At 38.1% G+C, this 16,444-nt stretch overlaps 1 protein-coding gene and 1 non-coding gene across 3 annotated transcripts in view; one reads left to right on the forward strand and one right to left on the reverse strand.

The window, feature by feature from the left end:
- Positions 1-16,444, reverse strand: part of RABEP1 (rabaptin, RAB GTPase binding effector protein 1) — a 104,303-nt gene that overhangs the window by 71,488 nt on the left and 16,371 nt on the right. The window lies entirely within an intron of this gene.
- On the forward strand, positions 8,954-9,089 carry LOC118887648. The gene has a single exon (XR_005018122.1). It is a non-coding gene; the product is annotated as a small nucleolar RNA SNORA70 (small nucleolar RNA).

The following is a 16,444-nucleotide window of genomic DNA, read 5'->3' on the forward strand; positions in this document are numbered from 1 at the left end:
ATGGTAGGTACGTACACCCATCCAATGGAATAATATCAAGTCAGAAAAATTACATTAAAAGATTAAGACAAAATTAGATATAACATAATATGATCTTTGGAAAATATATGTATTAAAAAAAGACTGGCAAGAATATGCCAAATTATATTCAGAGAGGCAACCACTCTGAATCAAAGCATAATTAAAAGGATAAATTAGGGACTTCCCTGGTGATGCAGTGGTTAAGAATCTGCCTGCCAATGCAGGGGACACAGGTTCCACCCCTGCTCCAGGAAGATCCCACATGCCACAGAGCAACTTAAGCCCATGCTCCACAACTACTGAGCCTGCCCTCTAGAGCCCATGAGCCACAACTACTGAAGCCCGTGCACCTAGAGCCCGTGGCCCGCTATGAGAAAAGCCACCGCAGTGAGAAGCCCGTGCACTGCAACGAAGAGTAGCCCCCGTTCGTCGCAACTAGAGAAAAAGCCCGCAAGCAGCAACGAAGACCCAACGCAGTCAAAAATAAGTAATTTTTTTTTAAAAGGGATAAATTACATTGATTGCGTTTAAATTAAAAGATAATAAGGTGCTTCATCTTTTTTTTTAGTTTTACTGATTATAATTTTATCTTATTGCTCCATCTCAATCTCTCTGCTCATAAAAAGTGCACATAACTTACTTCAGTGGTCTTAAAATATTTTAACACACTAGTCATTTTTTAAAACTACACTTATATTTTCCCAGGACAAACAATTTGCTAAAACAGATAAATTTTCTAAAAAAATAATCTCGGGACTTCCCTGGTGGTCCGGTGGTTAAGACTCCAAGCTTCCACTACAGGGAGCATGGGTTCGATCCCTGGTCAGGGAGCTAAGATCCCACATGCCACATGGTGTGGCCAAAAAATAAATAAATAAATAATCTCTTCTGTTTCAGAAGTGGCCTTCCAGCTAGCAAACTACCTTCTCCCTGTACTCTGAAAACTAATCATGTCCAGCCTCTTTGAGGAATTACTAAAAATGATTATAATTTGCAGTAAATCTACCCACTGAATTGTGCTTTGTTTAGAGAATATTAAGTAAATCCACAATTACTTAGCATGCCTCAAAAAGGAAGGGGAAAAGAGAAAGTAAAGTAAAGCAGTCCACAAGCAGGTTAACATTACCAATCACTTTACAATATTAGAGGAAACAGATATGGCATTTGGGAATCACTTTTTCCATAATACTAAAGATATCATAAATTCTTTAGTATAATAGAAAGTTGTCATTTCACTTCATATAATCCTCCAAACTCTGACTTTAGCAACTTTAAGAAACTGCATCCTTTTATACCTTGTCCATTTACTCAGATGAACCATTCTAAAACAAAAAAACATCTGGTGATGAAGTTTACACAGAACGTCTTCTTAGCCTTCCTTATGTGAACCAAAGTGAAAATCCTTATTTTCTTTATTCTTTTTTGCAACTCTCTTAAATAATTACCCGTCATAATATTTCAGATAAAAGATAATAATACTTTTAAAATGATGGGTTTCAAATAAGAAAGTCAATTATTTCTCATGTAAAGATTAGGTGTTTATGTAAACGACTTGAAAATGTTGTTATAAATCCAGGAAAAATATTAAATGAAAGAACAAACTGGCACCAAATTTTAATTCAGGTGGAAAATGAGATAATGAAAAACTAATTAAGAAGAGTTTTCAAAAAGGCAAAAGCAGAATTAAGGATGGAAAAGACTGATTTGGGGGAGAGGTAGCAGGGGTGGCAAGGATAAAGGTGGGAAGAATCAAAAGACACAAGAATATTTTCTAATTTTCAGCCTCCCTAGAGATGTTAATGATCAAAATTAACTAATAACCTCTAGCCATTTGCAGTGTGGAATTTTCTGGGTCTAATTTTTGGTTTACATAATTGAGTGGGAATAATTAGGATCATAGTGTTGCAAGGATTTTAGAGATTATTCTAGTCCAGTGTATTTCAAACTAAATGTCAATCCATTAGTGAGTTGTTACATCAATTTAGTGATTAGCAATCTGCCTTTTATTTATTTATTTATTTTTAATTTATTTATTTTATTTATTTTATTTATTTTTGGCTGCATTGGGTCTTTGTTGCTGCGCGCGGGCTTTCTCTGGTTGCGGCGAGCGGTGGCTACTCTTCGTTGCGGTGTGCGGGCTTCTCATTGTGGGGGCTTCTCTTGTCGCGGAGCACGGGCTCTAGGCGCCCGGGCTTCAGTAGTTGCGGCACGCGGGCTCAGTAGTTGTGGCTCGCGGGCTCTAGAGCGCAGGCTCAGTAGTTGTGGCACACAGGCTTAGCTGCTCTGCGGCATGTGGGATCTTCCTGGGCCAGGGCTCGAACCTGTGTCCCCTGCATTGGCAGGCGGATTCTTAACCACTGTGCCACCAGGGAAGCCCCAGGAGTCTGCTTTTTAAAGTTAATAAAATATAATAGGAAATATCAGCAACACATTTAATATGGGTATGTGTTATTTCATAACTGGGTTGCAATGAAAAAAGTGTTTCTTACTGTGGAGAGAGGTTAAAATAGTTTGAAAACCACCAATTCCTAACTCATGCAGGAATCCATTTCTATAACAACACAGACGTGTGATCATATGGCTTACACATGAACATAAATCTAATAACTCAGTTCACTGCCTCATGGGGTAGCCAATTCCACCATTAAGAGATTTTAGATTATCTTTCCCCCTTTACTTGGACAATTGGTCATCTGTTAGAAATATCTGTTTTTAGTAACAGGACCCTAAATCATCTTCCTGAGAGATCTTAGTTCTGGCCTACAGAATTAGCAAGGAAAATTTCTAATATCTAACATCTATACTTGCCCTCTCCTTTCTTCTCCAGATGAAACATCTCCTAACCCTTTAATAACTTCTAAATTCATTATCTCAGTTGCTCTCTCTGCACACTACAGTTAGTCAAAATTCTACATAAAATAGGACACACTGATCCTAACACAATAACAGCTTAGTAGAAACATTATATCTGGGGGCTAATGTACTGTAAATTTACCCTAGCTTTTTTTGGCCATGACCTCACATTGTCATTGTTAGCCCGTAAGATTAATGTTAATCTAACACTCTCCTTAAATCCTTTTCACTTAAACTTAAGCCAAGGCTTCCTCCAACCTATACTAGTGTGGTTCAGCCATACTGCAGAGTTTTGTTTGAAAACAAAGTTTTAAGTTAAAGCTAGAGATAGAGCCCTTTGGCGCATCACCCGAGATCTCAGGAGAGGTTGATATTGATATATTAGATTGCTCTATTAGTTACAAATTCATTCCAACTATCCTCAGTATCAGATCACATTTCATCTTATCCATGATTTCATACCAGTATAGTCAAATGCCTTATTAAAATTCAAAAATAAGCCATCTACAATTTCAGAGTCAGAGAGGCTTGTGCTTCAACCCAAACCCAAGCACTTCCATTACACGAACTGGGGAAAACAGTTTAACCTTTCCAAGATTTCATTAAAATAAAGATGATACCCATTTTGCAGAGTATCACATGCAATGAGGATTAAATATACCATCATATAAAAGCAACTCACATATAATAGGCACTTAAATGTTACTATTAACAACTTCAGAATTTAAATAATTTCAGGTTGATAACTATCCTTAAAAAAAAAGGAGATGTACATTAGGCTCAACTTGTTCTAGAGATTCTTCCTAGTGATAACTACAAAATCATTTTATTTTCTAAAATGTTCATAAATCACTTACTTAATAATCAATTCCTTTTTAAGTGTTCCAGAAATTGTATTTAAGCAAAGTTATCAATTAAGACAAGCAGGTAAACGAAGTTTTGAAAAAAGTCAAAAACAGAGAAAAGAAGCAACTGTGAACAAAAGAATGGGGATTTCAAGGAATGTTCAGTAGATAAACAATGCAGTATAAACTATATTCCAGGCTCTATTCCTATATTTTTAAAGGCTATAAAGCTATATTCCACCATATACTCCCATATGGAATATATATTGACAATGTGAACCATGCAAAGTCTGAAACAAATAAAGATAACTTGAAAAATAAACTATACACACTACTATATATTAAATAGATAACCAACAAAGACCTACTGTATAGCACAGTGACCTATACTCAATATTTTGTAATAACCTATAAAGGAAAAGAATCTGAAAAAGAATATATGCACACACACACACATATAACTGAATCACTGTGCTGTTTACCTGAAACTAACACGACATTGTAAATCAACAGTACTTCAATTTTTAAAAAAAGCTAACTATATGGTTGAAATAAACTATGGACATTTTTGAATACTGGTCAAGATATACAATACAGTTCAACCACCATTACATTCATTTCACCAGATAATTTTTCAATCACCTTAATTTCTGATTACATTTAGCCCAATTACCATAACTGTCAAAAGCCTGTGTTCAACAGCTGATATAAATATGCATGGATAAAAATGGATAGTTACCTATTCAATTTGTACAAACTGGTATTATTCTACTTCTCAAGTATATCAAATACCAAATGCCAAGCCAGATGAAAAAGCATGATTGTGTCATTTGCAGAGGCATGGATGGACCTAGAGACTGTCATACAGAGTGAAGTCAGTCACAAAGAGAAAAACAAATATCGTATGCTAACACATATATGTGGTATGAAAAATGGTGGTAGAAATGTGGTAGAAAAATGGTATAGATGATCTTATTTGCAAAGCAGAAATAGAGACACAGAGGTAGAGAATAAACATATGCATACATATGCATACAAAGGGGAAGGGCAGGGGGGTGTGGGATGAATTGGGAGACTGGGATTGCCATATATACACTATTGATACTATGTATAAAATAGATAACTAATGAGAACCTACTGTATAGCACAGGGAATTCTACTCAATGCTCTGTGGTGACCTAAATGGGAAGAAAATCCAAAAAAGGGGATATATGTATACATATAGCTGATTCACTTTGCTGCACAGCAGAAACTAACAAAACATTGTAAAGCAACTATACTCCAATAAAAATTAAAAAAAAAAAAAAACTGGAAAAAAAAAAGAAAAAGCATGACTCTCACTGGACTGATAAGCAGATATCAGTCTGCTTATATTATTAACAGATAATATTGGATATTTAGATATTTTAAAATATTTTAATATTTTACAAGACAAAGAAAGCTATTCAAAACTTAAATACCTTAAGTTTAAAACTTAAAGAAGGCTTACTTAAGGAAACAGCCAAAAGAATTCAGTTTTCTGAATAACTGAATGCCTATTAACTCTACTGGCATTCACAAGTAGAACTACATCATGCCACTTCAGGACCTGGCTTCGAACTCTGAGAATTCACTATCAGTGAAGTTGCATTTAATCCTTACTTTGTGCTTGAATTAACCAAGTGTCAGTAAGGTTGCTGGTGGGAATGCAAAATAGTACAACCACTTTGGAAAACAGTTTGGCTGTTCCTTACAAACACACACCTACCATATGATACAGAAATCCTACAAATGAAAACATATTTCCACACAAAGATTTGTATACAAATGTTCGCAGCAGCTTTACTTATAATAGCCAAAAATTGGAAATAACCCAAATGCCCACTATAAATGGACAAATAACAGTGTATCCATACAATGGAATATTAGACAGCAACAAAAAGGAATGCATTACTAATCACACAACATGGCTAAATCTCAATAACATCATGCTCAGTGAAAGAAATCAGATACAAAAAGTATGATCCCACTTACATGAAATTCTAGAAAAGGCAAAAGGATAATCACAGAAAGCAGATCAGCATTCGCCCAGAAGTGGGGGGAGGAATTTAACCACAAAGTGTCATGAAAGAACTTTTTGGGGTAAAACGTTCTATAAAACAATTATGGTGATGGTTACAAACTATATAGGTTTTTGAAAACTCATGAATCTATATACTTAAAACTAGTAAATTTTAGCATAAATTATTTTTAAATCAGCTTTATTGTGGTATGTGTTTACAATTACAAGAATAAATTAGTGCTTGGTAACAGCCTAAGTGCTATCCTCATAGCCAATTTTATTATCCTCATAGCACTTATCACTATCTGAAATTATTTCTCTAAATATCTGACTGTTTAAATATTGCTCCATACTCAAGCAGACCCTCAGTGAAAACTGAGACTTTACGTATTCTGCTCGTTGCTACATTTCCAACATCTAGAACTGTGGCTAGCACATGGAAGGTGTTCAATAAACATTTACTAAATAAATAAGTAAACGAAAAAGTGAGCTGGAATAACTAAAACCCACTGATGAAGAGGAACATAAGTCAGGATTTTAAAAGATAGCAAGGATCTAAAGAAGCAAAGGAGAGAAGAGTATTCAACTGGGAACAATCAAAGGCAAAGGGAGCAAGACAGTAATGCATATCTGTCTAGGAGCCAGCAAGCAAACATCTCTGACATGGGGAAAACTGCGACTTTCCCCACTTTGCACGTTAAGTCCCAGTGAGTTACTTCTTGGCTTTCCAATATGGTAGCCACTAGCCACATGAGGCTACTGAACACCTGAAATATGGCTATCTGAATTAAGGTATGTGTCAAGTATGAAATATATATGGAATTTTGAAGACTTTAGTACAAAAAAAATTTTACTATCTCATTAATACTTTCTATAGTGATCACATGTAGAAATTGTAACATCTGGAATATACTGGGTAAATAAAATACATTATTAATTACCACAGAAAGTTATACACAAATGTTCAGAGAAGCATTATTCATAATAGCTAAAAAAAGGAAACCCAAATGTCAATCAACTGATGAATGGATAAACAAAATTTGGTATATTCAGACAACGGACTATTATATGTCCAAAAAAGGAATGAAGTACTGAAAAGTTACAAGAGCCTTGAAAACATTACGTTAAGTGAAAGAAGCCAGACACCAAAGGCTACATATTGTAGGATTCCATTTATATGTAATGTCCAGAAAGGAAAAATCCATAGCAACTAAAAAATTAGTGGTTTTGAGTTAAAACCACTAATTAATTGTTTTAATTAAATTAAATGGTTTTAATGGTTTTAATTAAAATTATTTTGCTATATGAATTAAATCTCAATAAAGCTGTTTTTTTTTTTAATTTATTTCACTTGTTTCTCTATTTGGAAGTGTTTGTTTTGATTTTTTTTACTTTTTTCATGCGGCTGCTAGAAAAAACTTAAAGTTACACCCTTTGGCTCACATTACATCTCTACTGGACAACACTGTTCTAGAGAGCTTATGGTGGGGGGTGATACCCTGGATATTTTGAGCTCTCAGTTTTACCTCTATTTTTCTTACACTCTCCATTTTTCCCAATTTGCCAGCCTGCTTCAAGTATCACCATACTTCAGGGCCAACTTAGACACTAAGATCAGTCATCTTAAAACGCTAGATTCCCTTCTCCCCTGTGCTTTTACAGTTAACACAGTGTTACTCTACTATAGTATGCAGACTGTTACTGGTCTAATAAGATAAGGAGTTTGTGTAAGAACATAAAATCAACTAAGACCCTAAGCACATTGCTCAGTTCATCGGACATTTTCTGATGAAGGAAGCAGTACACTAATTTACATTCTGGTGCAAGTTCTTTCTCCCCTTGCAGAGCAATGCTGTAGTAGACAACTGTCATATCCATGGCTGCCCATCATTTTTTAGTCTTTCTACATTTAAAGACATTCCATTTTATAAGTTTCAGCTCTCCAAAACAGAATTCAAACACAAATTCCCAGTCTCCCTTGAAACCAGAATGCAGGCATGTCACCTAAGGCTCTCCAATCAGACACACACAAATGCAACTTCAATTCAGAACTGAGCAGTGTAAAGAAACAAGGTTCCATTCTTGCTGCTGGAAGGCTTTCAGTAGCTTCCCAGTGGTTAGTCCAGTTCCTGAAGCAGAAACGGCATCAGTAAAAGCAGCAATAGCAACTGTATTAAAATGGAGCTTCATATGCTCCTCGGCACCAGAGGAAACAGTCTTTCCTGTCAGGCCAGTTCTGTGGCAGCTTTTAGCCATAGACAGCAGTGATTCTCAAAGTGTGCTTCTGAGACCACAGAATCACTATCACCTGGGAACATGTTAAAAGTGGAAATTCTCAGACCCCATCCCAGACCATCTTGATTCAGAAATTCTGGGTGTGGGGCCCAGAAATGTGCTGTAATAAGCTCTTGAGATGCATGCTACAGTTTGAGAACCAATGGCCTAGAATCTATTTCTCCCTGCTTTCCCAATGACTCTGTAAACTACTTCACATCTTCTCGAAAATTCCTTTTATGCTTAAACCAGACAAAACGTTTTGTTTGCAACAAAAAACACTGAGTGAAACATACCATATTGTCATTCCCATCACCATTCTCTTAAAAACTGCTCATAGAATGCTAGACACTGATTAAAAGCAAAAAAGAAAAAATCCACAAAGGTTAACATTGGTTAGAAAATAGAAAAAACTCTGGAAACTCTGCTTATAATCAACCCGGTTGATTTATTTCATGACAGTATGTGGAGGCACATACTGACTTCCTTCCGAAGAGTACAGGAGTACAGTACGGAAAGGCGAGGGAGAGAGGGAGAGAAACTTCAGTTTCTTGAAACTGTAACAAACACTACCCAGCAGGGGTGATCAAGGCTAGCATCAACATAGATAACACTGATAAGCCACGATGACAGTATGCATCCTTGATATGATGCAATGAAAATGGCACTTTACCTGTGTGGTCTTCTCCCCAAAACCCACAATCCCAGTCTATTCATGAGAAAAACATCAGCCAGATCCCAACCGACGGACAGTCTACAAAATACCGGATCAGTGCTTCTTAAAACTGACTAGGTCATCAAAAAGTCAGAGAAACTGTCACAGTCCAGAGGAGCCAAAGTACACATGGTGACTAAATGTAATGTGGTGTCTAGATAGTATCTAGAAACAGAAAAAGTTTATTAAGAAAAAGCTAAGGCTTTGCAGCCAATTAAGCCAACCATGCTCTTTTCCCCGCGGGGGGCCCGGTGTGCAATGGCTGCAAACAGCAGCCTCCTCCGTATTGTATGCAGCCTGTTGCCTGTATGGGTTGCCCTAAGAGACCCTGGGAACAGCCCTTTCCAGTGGACATTCGTGACTGGCGCGCTGTCCCCAATCTAGGCTCCAGACAGGTATGCATGGTGCCTTTGGACAGCCCCAGGGCACAGTGGCCAGGGTCCACATAGGCCAAGTCATAATGTCCATCCGCACCAAGCTGCAGAACAAGGAGCATGTGATTGAGGCCCTCTGCAGGGCCAAGCTGAAGTTCTCTGGCTGCCAGAAGATCCATGTCTCCAAGAAGTGGGGATTTACTAAGTGTAATACAGATGAATTTGAAAATATGGTGGCAGAAAAGCGGCTCATCCCAGATGGCTGTGGGGTCAAATACATCCCTAATCGTGGCCCCTGGACAAATAGCGGGCCCTGCACTCATGACAGCCTTGACACTGTCCCCTCCTTACTCACACCCACCAATAAATTCTACTTTCCTGCCAAAAAAAAAAAGAAAGAAAAAGCTAAGGAAATCTGAATAAAGCAGGGACTTTAGTTAGGAGAAATGTGTCAATATTAGTTCATTAATTTTGACAAATGTACTATACTAATATATCATGTTTTTAACAAGGGAACCTGGATGTGCAGTATATGAAAACTCTGTCCTATCTTTCCAACTTTTCCATAAGTCTAAAACCATTTTAAAATAAAGTTTGTTTTTTTTTAAGCTATTGGCTAAACTGAATGGTTTTCAAATTCAAATAAATGAATACCTTTACTAAAGCTGTTACCAGAGGTCTGGCACTGTTCACCACGCAGCAAAGAGCAACTAGCCCTCCACACACCATCCCCACCACACTGCTCTGCCTCCAAAAGAGCCTTCAAGCTTAATAGAAATGAAAACCTCATGCATTTGAATGCTTAGCTGGGTAGACTTCCCTTCCCATCTGACTTACTATTATACTCTATAAGATCCAATTTTATCTCCTAACAAACTTAGTTTTGCTTAGAGTCAGAGAACAAAGGATATAGAAAAAGCAGAGTTTAGAGATTAGTGCAGTTTGTTGAAAAGCCCCACAAGTGAGGAACAGATCCCACTGACTGGATGACTGGGTCACAGAGAAAAAATGAAATAAAACAATGACTAGAACTGAACTGGAATTTGGTTACATTTAAAGTAAAAGCAGGGGCTTCCCTGGTGGCGCAGTGGTTGAGAATCTGCCTGCTAATGCAGGGGACACGGGTTCAAATCCTGGTTTGGGAAGATCCCACATGCCACGGAGCAACTGGGCCTGTGAGCCACAATTACTGAGCCTGCGCGTCTGGAGCCTGTGCTCCGCAACAAGAGAGGCCGCCATAGCGAGAGGCCCATGCACCGCGATGAAGAGTGGCCCCCACTTGCCACAACTAGAGAAAGCCCTCGCACAGAAACGAAGACCCAACACAGCCATAAATAAATAAATAAATTTAAAAAAATAAAAAATAAAAAAAAATAAAGTAAAAGCAAACAAACCTAATTTTTAAAAATTCAGCAGCACTGGGGAAGTCACCAGTATATAGCTTGGTCCCAAAACTAATGTTCATAATAAGCCATTGATAAAAGATTCAGTGATATCCAGTGTACTCTGTTTAAGAAAACAGGGTAAAAGTGTAATTTATTTCAGAAAAATTGCTAAGAAAAATACATGCTATGCTCCTAGCACCTAGAACGTGGTCTCTAAATACTGTTTCCCACAAAAAGTAACCAGGGTTCCTTGGAAAAAACTCTGATTCCCAGCCGGGGGCAGGAAGTATACAAGATAAACCTGGAACATCTTCGCACCTATTGGGGTTTTATCAAAGGACTTCCCTTTGTAACAAAGGAGTCAACTTACAAGGATTTAATGGGCAAAGATGAGATAATCTGAGCATCAGTGTGGTAGGTTGAACCAACCCTCCCCTCAGATGTATTAATTTCCTAATCACCAAACGTATAAACATTACCTTATATGGTAAAAGATATAATTAAGTTAAGGATCTTGAAAACAGTAGTTTATCCTGGACTATCCAGTGGGCCATGAATGCAATCGCATCTACCCTTACAAGAAACAGGAGCTCCTCAGCAGACACAAAGAGGACTATGCAATGTGATAACAGAAGCAGAAATTGGAGTGAGGAAGCCAAGGAATGCCAGCAGCCACCAGAAGCGGGAAGAGGCAAGGAACAGATGCTCCCCTAGAACTTCTGGAAGGAGCACAGACCTGCTGACACCTGATTTCAGCCCAGTGATACTGATTCTGGACGTCTGGCCTCCTCAACTGTGAGAGAATAAACTCCTGTTGTTTTAAGCCATCCAGTTATGGTAATTTGTTGGAGCAGCCATAGTAAACTAATATAATCAGTAACTACAATGAAGTAAAACATATACATTATTTAAATCCATGTGTTCTTGATGCTATACGAAGGAAAAAAAACCTGATTGGTTACCTTTGAAGGGTTCTAGGCAACCAAGTCATTATTTTGAAAACTGGTAACCAAAGAGAAAACTAGTAAGCATTTATTCTCCATTTCCTACACCTTAAGGTAGCAAAATATACAAGGAGAATTTTTCTTTACAGAACTATTCCAGCTAATAACTTGCTATTTCACAAACCCTAATGAATGGAGAAATCTAGGCAATGATCAACAGTCCTAACATCTCAAAAAGAGACAACCAGACATTATGAGCCTCCTGATAGAGGTACACTCTACCACTTTGAAATACTCTTTTAAAAAGCAAAACAAAACCACCACAAAAAAATATAACACATAAAACCATATTTCAAACAAACAAAAACCTGGACCTAATCACTACTTTAGATCAAACTACCAATTTAGAGGAAACACAGAAGGAGGCAGAAGAATATGGAGACCAACACCACATGGATGCAATTAGGAAATTCCAGGTGTGACCAATCTACAGGGTGGATTTCTTCAACAGACAAATTGTAAGGGAAAAAAACAGACAGGACACACCAACCAATCTTAAGGATGGCTTTTATTTTGGATCCTGATTTGAACAAACAATTTTTTTTTAAGTTGAGACAACTGAGGAAATTTCAACACTGACTAGATATTCAGAAACACTAAAGAATTACTGTTACTGTTTTTAGGTGATATAGTAGTACTGCATCTTATGTTTACATATATACTAAAATGTTTCCAAATGAAATCATCTAGTGTCTGAGTTTTGCTATTAAAAATCCAGGAGGAGGAACCTCCCTGGTGGTGCAGTGGTTAAGAATCTGCCTGCCAATGGAGGGGACCCGTGTTCAATCCCTGGTCTGGGAAGGTCCCACATGCCACAGAGCAACTAAGCCTGTGGGCCACAATTACTGGAGCCCGCAAGCCACAACTACTGAAGCCCGCACGCCTAGAGTCTGTGCTCCGCAACAAGAGAAGCCACCGCAATGAGAAGCCCGCGCACCGCAACAAAGAGTAGCCCCTGCTCGACCAACTAGAGAAAGCAACGTGCAACAACGAAGACCCAATGCAGCCATAAGTAAATAAATTAATTAATTAAAAAACAAAAAAAACAAAACAAAAAACAAAAAAACAACAACAAAAAAAATCCAGGAGGGGAGATGAGGAGAGGGCTATAGGTGAAACAAGACTGGCCATGCATTGATAATCATGATACATAGAGAGAGGGTGGTGGATCTACATACTAATCTCTTTACTTTTCAAGTGTTTAAAAAATTCCATATAAAAGACTAAGTTTGTTCTTTTTTTTTTTTTTTTTTCTTTAAGTCTTACCATTTCTGTGTTTGAGGGCTTAAGTCTAAATCAGCTGAAAAATAGTGTACCTGGGCTTCCCTGGTGGCGCAGTGGTTGAGAATCTGCCTGCTAATGCAGGGGACACGGGTTCGAGCCCTGGTCTGGGAGGATCCCACATGCCACGGAGCAACTAGGCCCGTGAGCCACAACTACTGAGCCTGTGTGTCTGGAGCCTGTGCTCTGCAACAAGAGAGGCCACGACAGTGAGGCCCGCGCACTGCGATGAAGAGTGGCCCCCGCTTGCCGCAACTAGAGAAAGCCCTAGCACAGAAACGAAGACCCAACATAGCACCCAATCAATAAAAATAAATAAATCTTAAAAAATAATGTACCTGTAAAACCAACCCTCCACCATTCCATATAAAGGGGCATTATACATATTCACACATACAATTCACAGTGGAGAACTATTAATTAAAAATTTAATTATTTCTGGTTACCAATTCCTTTAATATAAAATGAAAATTTGCTCAGAATATTCTGAAGATTTTTTTTATCATTTACATAGGAAAAAGTCAAGCCTAACACAACATATGATACCTCTTAGAACCATGTTTGATTATACTGTAAAACAAATCAAATTCCCTATGTACACACTGTCCTTCATTGTAACATGGAAAACCTAAAATGTAGATGTAATTTCTTATCTCCCTAGACTTGTGTTATAAAAAGACTACAATATAACTACACAGCTGATATTAGAAGTTATTTATCAGAAAAAAAGTTCTTCATAAATAATAAAAAGACAAGCATTATATTTTATTTATAAGGAAAGTTGAATGCATTATTTATGAGCTTTTCAGAAATATCAAAGTCATACATAGAAAGGCATCAGAATTTTGATAAATAGTTATCCTAAGTGTGAATAAATAAGATTAATTATATGTCCCTGAAGGGGAAATGAGAAACCAGTAGGTAAAAAAATTTCCAGGAGAGAGCACTGATGTTAATGACACGGGGAGGGGGGCGGTGGGGGGGATGTCTCTCAAAGCTAGAAAAAAGAATTAAATAACAGGAGCTAACAGTTAAGTATCCCCTATTCATCAGGTATTATATGGGAAGCCGTACAGCATAATAGTTGAAAGCACAGACTCTGGAATTAATGTCTGAATCCCAGTTCTGCCACTTATAAACTGGTTCCTTCTCTCTACCTGTAAAAATGGGGACTAGAATAGTACTACCTTCTAGGGTTGTAGCAAGAATTAAATAATTTACATATAGCTCTTAGGCAAGTTATTTTATACACTGGCTCATTAAATTTTCAAAACAAACCATAAAGTAGGCATACCATCCCCAGTTATAGGTGAGAAAAAAACATTCTGAGAAATTAAGTAAAATGTCTATCGTTGCACCGCTAGGAAGTGGCACAGCTGGGTTCAAACACTGACCTGCCATGGCCTAGAAAGATTTCCCTGTGACTATAAGTATTTAATAGTGATTAATATAGGACTTATAAACAAGTGTAATACCACCTTCTAGGGGTGGCTCTTTTATTTAGTCACACGTTAATTTACATGTTGAAATATATATACTTAATTATAAGTTATTTTCCTTCACACTGAAGGCATAATACTGTTAGGGTTTGTTTTTTCTAAGTCATTTGTATAACTTTATCAGAATGGTAAAGGTGCATTCTAAAGCATTTTGTTATAAACCAGTGGTTCTCAACTGGAGGTGATTTTGCTCCCCAGAGGATATTTGGCAATGTCTGGAGACATTTTTGGTTGTCACAACTGGGGGTGGGGGGGGTAGGTAAGAGCACTGGCATCTAGTGGGTAGGGGCCAAAGATGCTGCTTATTTAACATCCTACAATGTACAGGACAGTCATACACAACAAAGAATAATCCAGCGCAAAATGTCAAGAGTGACAAAGGTAAGAAATCTGTTATAAACTGACAGGGAGGGTTGAGAACTTCAGATACAAAGTGACACACTAGAAGACAGGTAAAAAGTCCCTTCCAAAAGGAAACTATAAACAAAACGAAAAGGCAACCTATGGAATGGGAGTAAATATTTGCAAACGATACAACTGACAAGGGCTTAATTTCCAAAATATACAAACAGCTCATACAACTCAACAACAAAAAACGAACAACCCAATTGAAAAATGGGCAGAAGAACTAAATAGATACTTCTCCAAAGAAGACATACAGATGGCCAAAAGGCACATGAAAAGATGCTCAACATCACTAATTATTAGAGAAACACAAATCAAATCTACAATGAGGTACCACCTCATACTGGTCAGCACAGCCATCATTAAAAAGTCTACAAATAACAAATGCTGGAGAGGGTGTGGAAAAAAGGGAACCCTCCTACACTGTTGGTGGGAATGTAAGTTGGTGCGGCCACTATGGAAAATAGTATGGAGGTTTCTCAAAAGACTAAAAACATTAGGGGCTTCCCTGGTGGCGCAGTGGTTAAGAATCCACCTGCCAATGCAGGGGTCATGGGTTCGAGCCCTGGTCCGGGAAGATCCCACATGCCGTGGAGCAACTAAGCCCATGTGCCACAACTACTGAGACTGCACTCTAGAGCCCACGAGCCACAACTACTGAGCCTGCATGCCACGACTACTGAAGCCCGTGAGCCTAGAGCCTGTGCTCCGCAACAAGCCACTGCAATGAGAAGCCCACTCACTGCCACTAAAGAAAGCCCACGTGCAGCAACAAAGACCCAAAAATAAAATAGATAAATTAATTTAAAAAAAAATAAAAACAAAGCTTCCATATGATCCAGCAATCCCACTCCTGGGCATATATACGGACAAAACTAAAATTCAAAGAAATACATACACCCCTATGTTCATGGCAGCACTTTTCACAATAGCCAAGGCACGGAAACAACCTAAATGTCCATCAACAGATGAATGGATCAAGATGTGGTACATATACAATGGAATACTACTCAACCATAAAAAAAATGAAATAATGCTATTTGCAGCAACATGGATGCAACTATAGATTATCATGCTAAGTGAATTAAGTCAGAAAGAGAAAAACAAATACCATATGATATCACTTATACATGGAATCTAAAACATGACACAGGGACTTCCCTGGTGGCGCAGTGGTTAAGAATCCGCCTGCCAATGCAGGGGACACGGGTTCAAGCTCTGGTCCGGGAAGATCCCACATGCCACGGAGCAACTAAGCCCGTGCGCCACAACTACTGAGCCTGTGCTCTAGAGCCTGTGAGCTACAACTACTGAGCCCGCATGCCACAACTACTGAAGCCCACATGCCTAGAGCCCATGCTCTGCAACAAAGAGAAACCAACACAATGAGAAGCCCATGCACCACATTGAAGAGTAGCCCCCGCTCGCTGCAACTAGAGAAAGCCTGTGTGCAGCAACGAAAACCCAATGCAGCCAGAAATAAATAAATAAATAAAAATTTTTTTAAAAAATGACACAAATGAACTTACCTATGAAACAGAAACAGACTCACAGACATAGAGAACAGACTTGCGGTTGCCAAGAGGGAGCAGGGTGGGAGATGCACGGATTGGGAGTTTGGGGTTAGCAGATGCAAACTATTATATATAGAATTGATAAACAACAAGTTCCCACTGTAGAGTACAAGGAACTATATTCAATATCCTGTGATAAACCATAATGGGGGGACTTCCCTGGTGGCACAATG

Source organism: Balaenoptera musculus, chromosome 20 (assembly GCF_009873245.2).
Source record: "Balaenoptera musculus isolate JJ_BM4_2016_0621 chromosome 20, mBalMus1.pri.v3, whole genome shotgun sequence".
Classification (NCBI taxonomy): domain Eukaryota; kingdom Metazoa; phylum Chordata; class Mammalia; order Artiodactyla; family Balaenopteridae; genus Balaenoptera; species Balaenoptera musculus.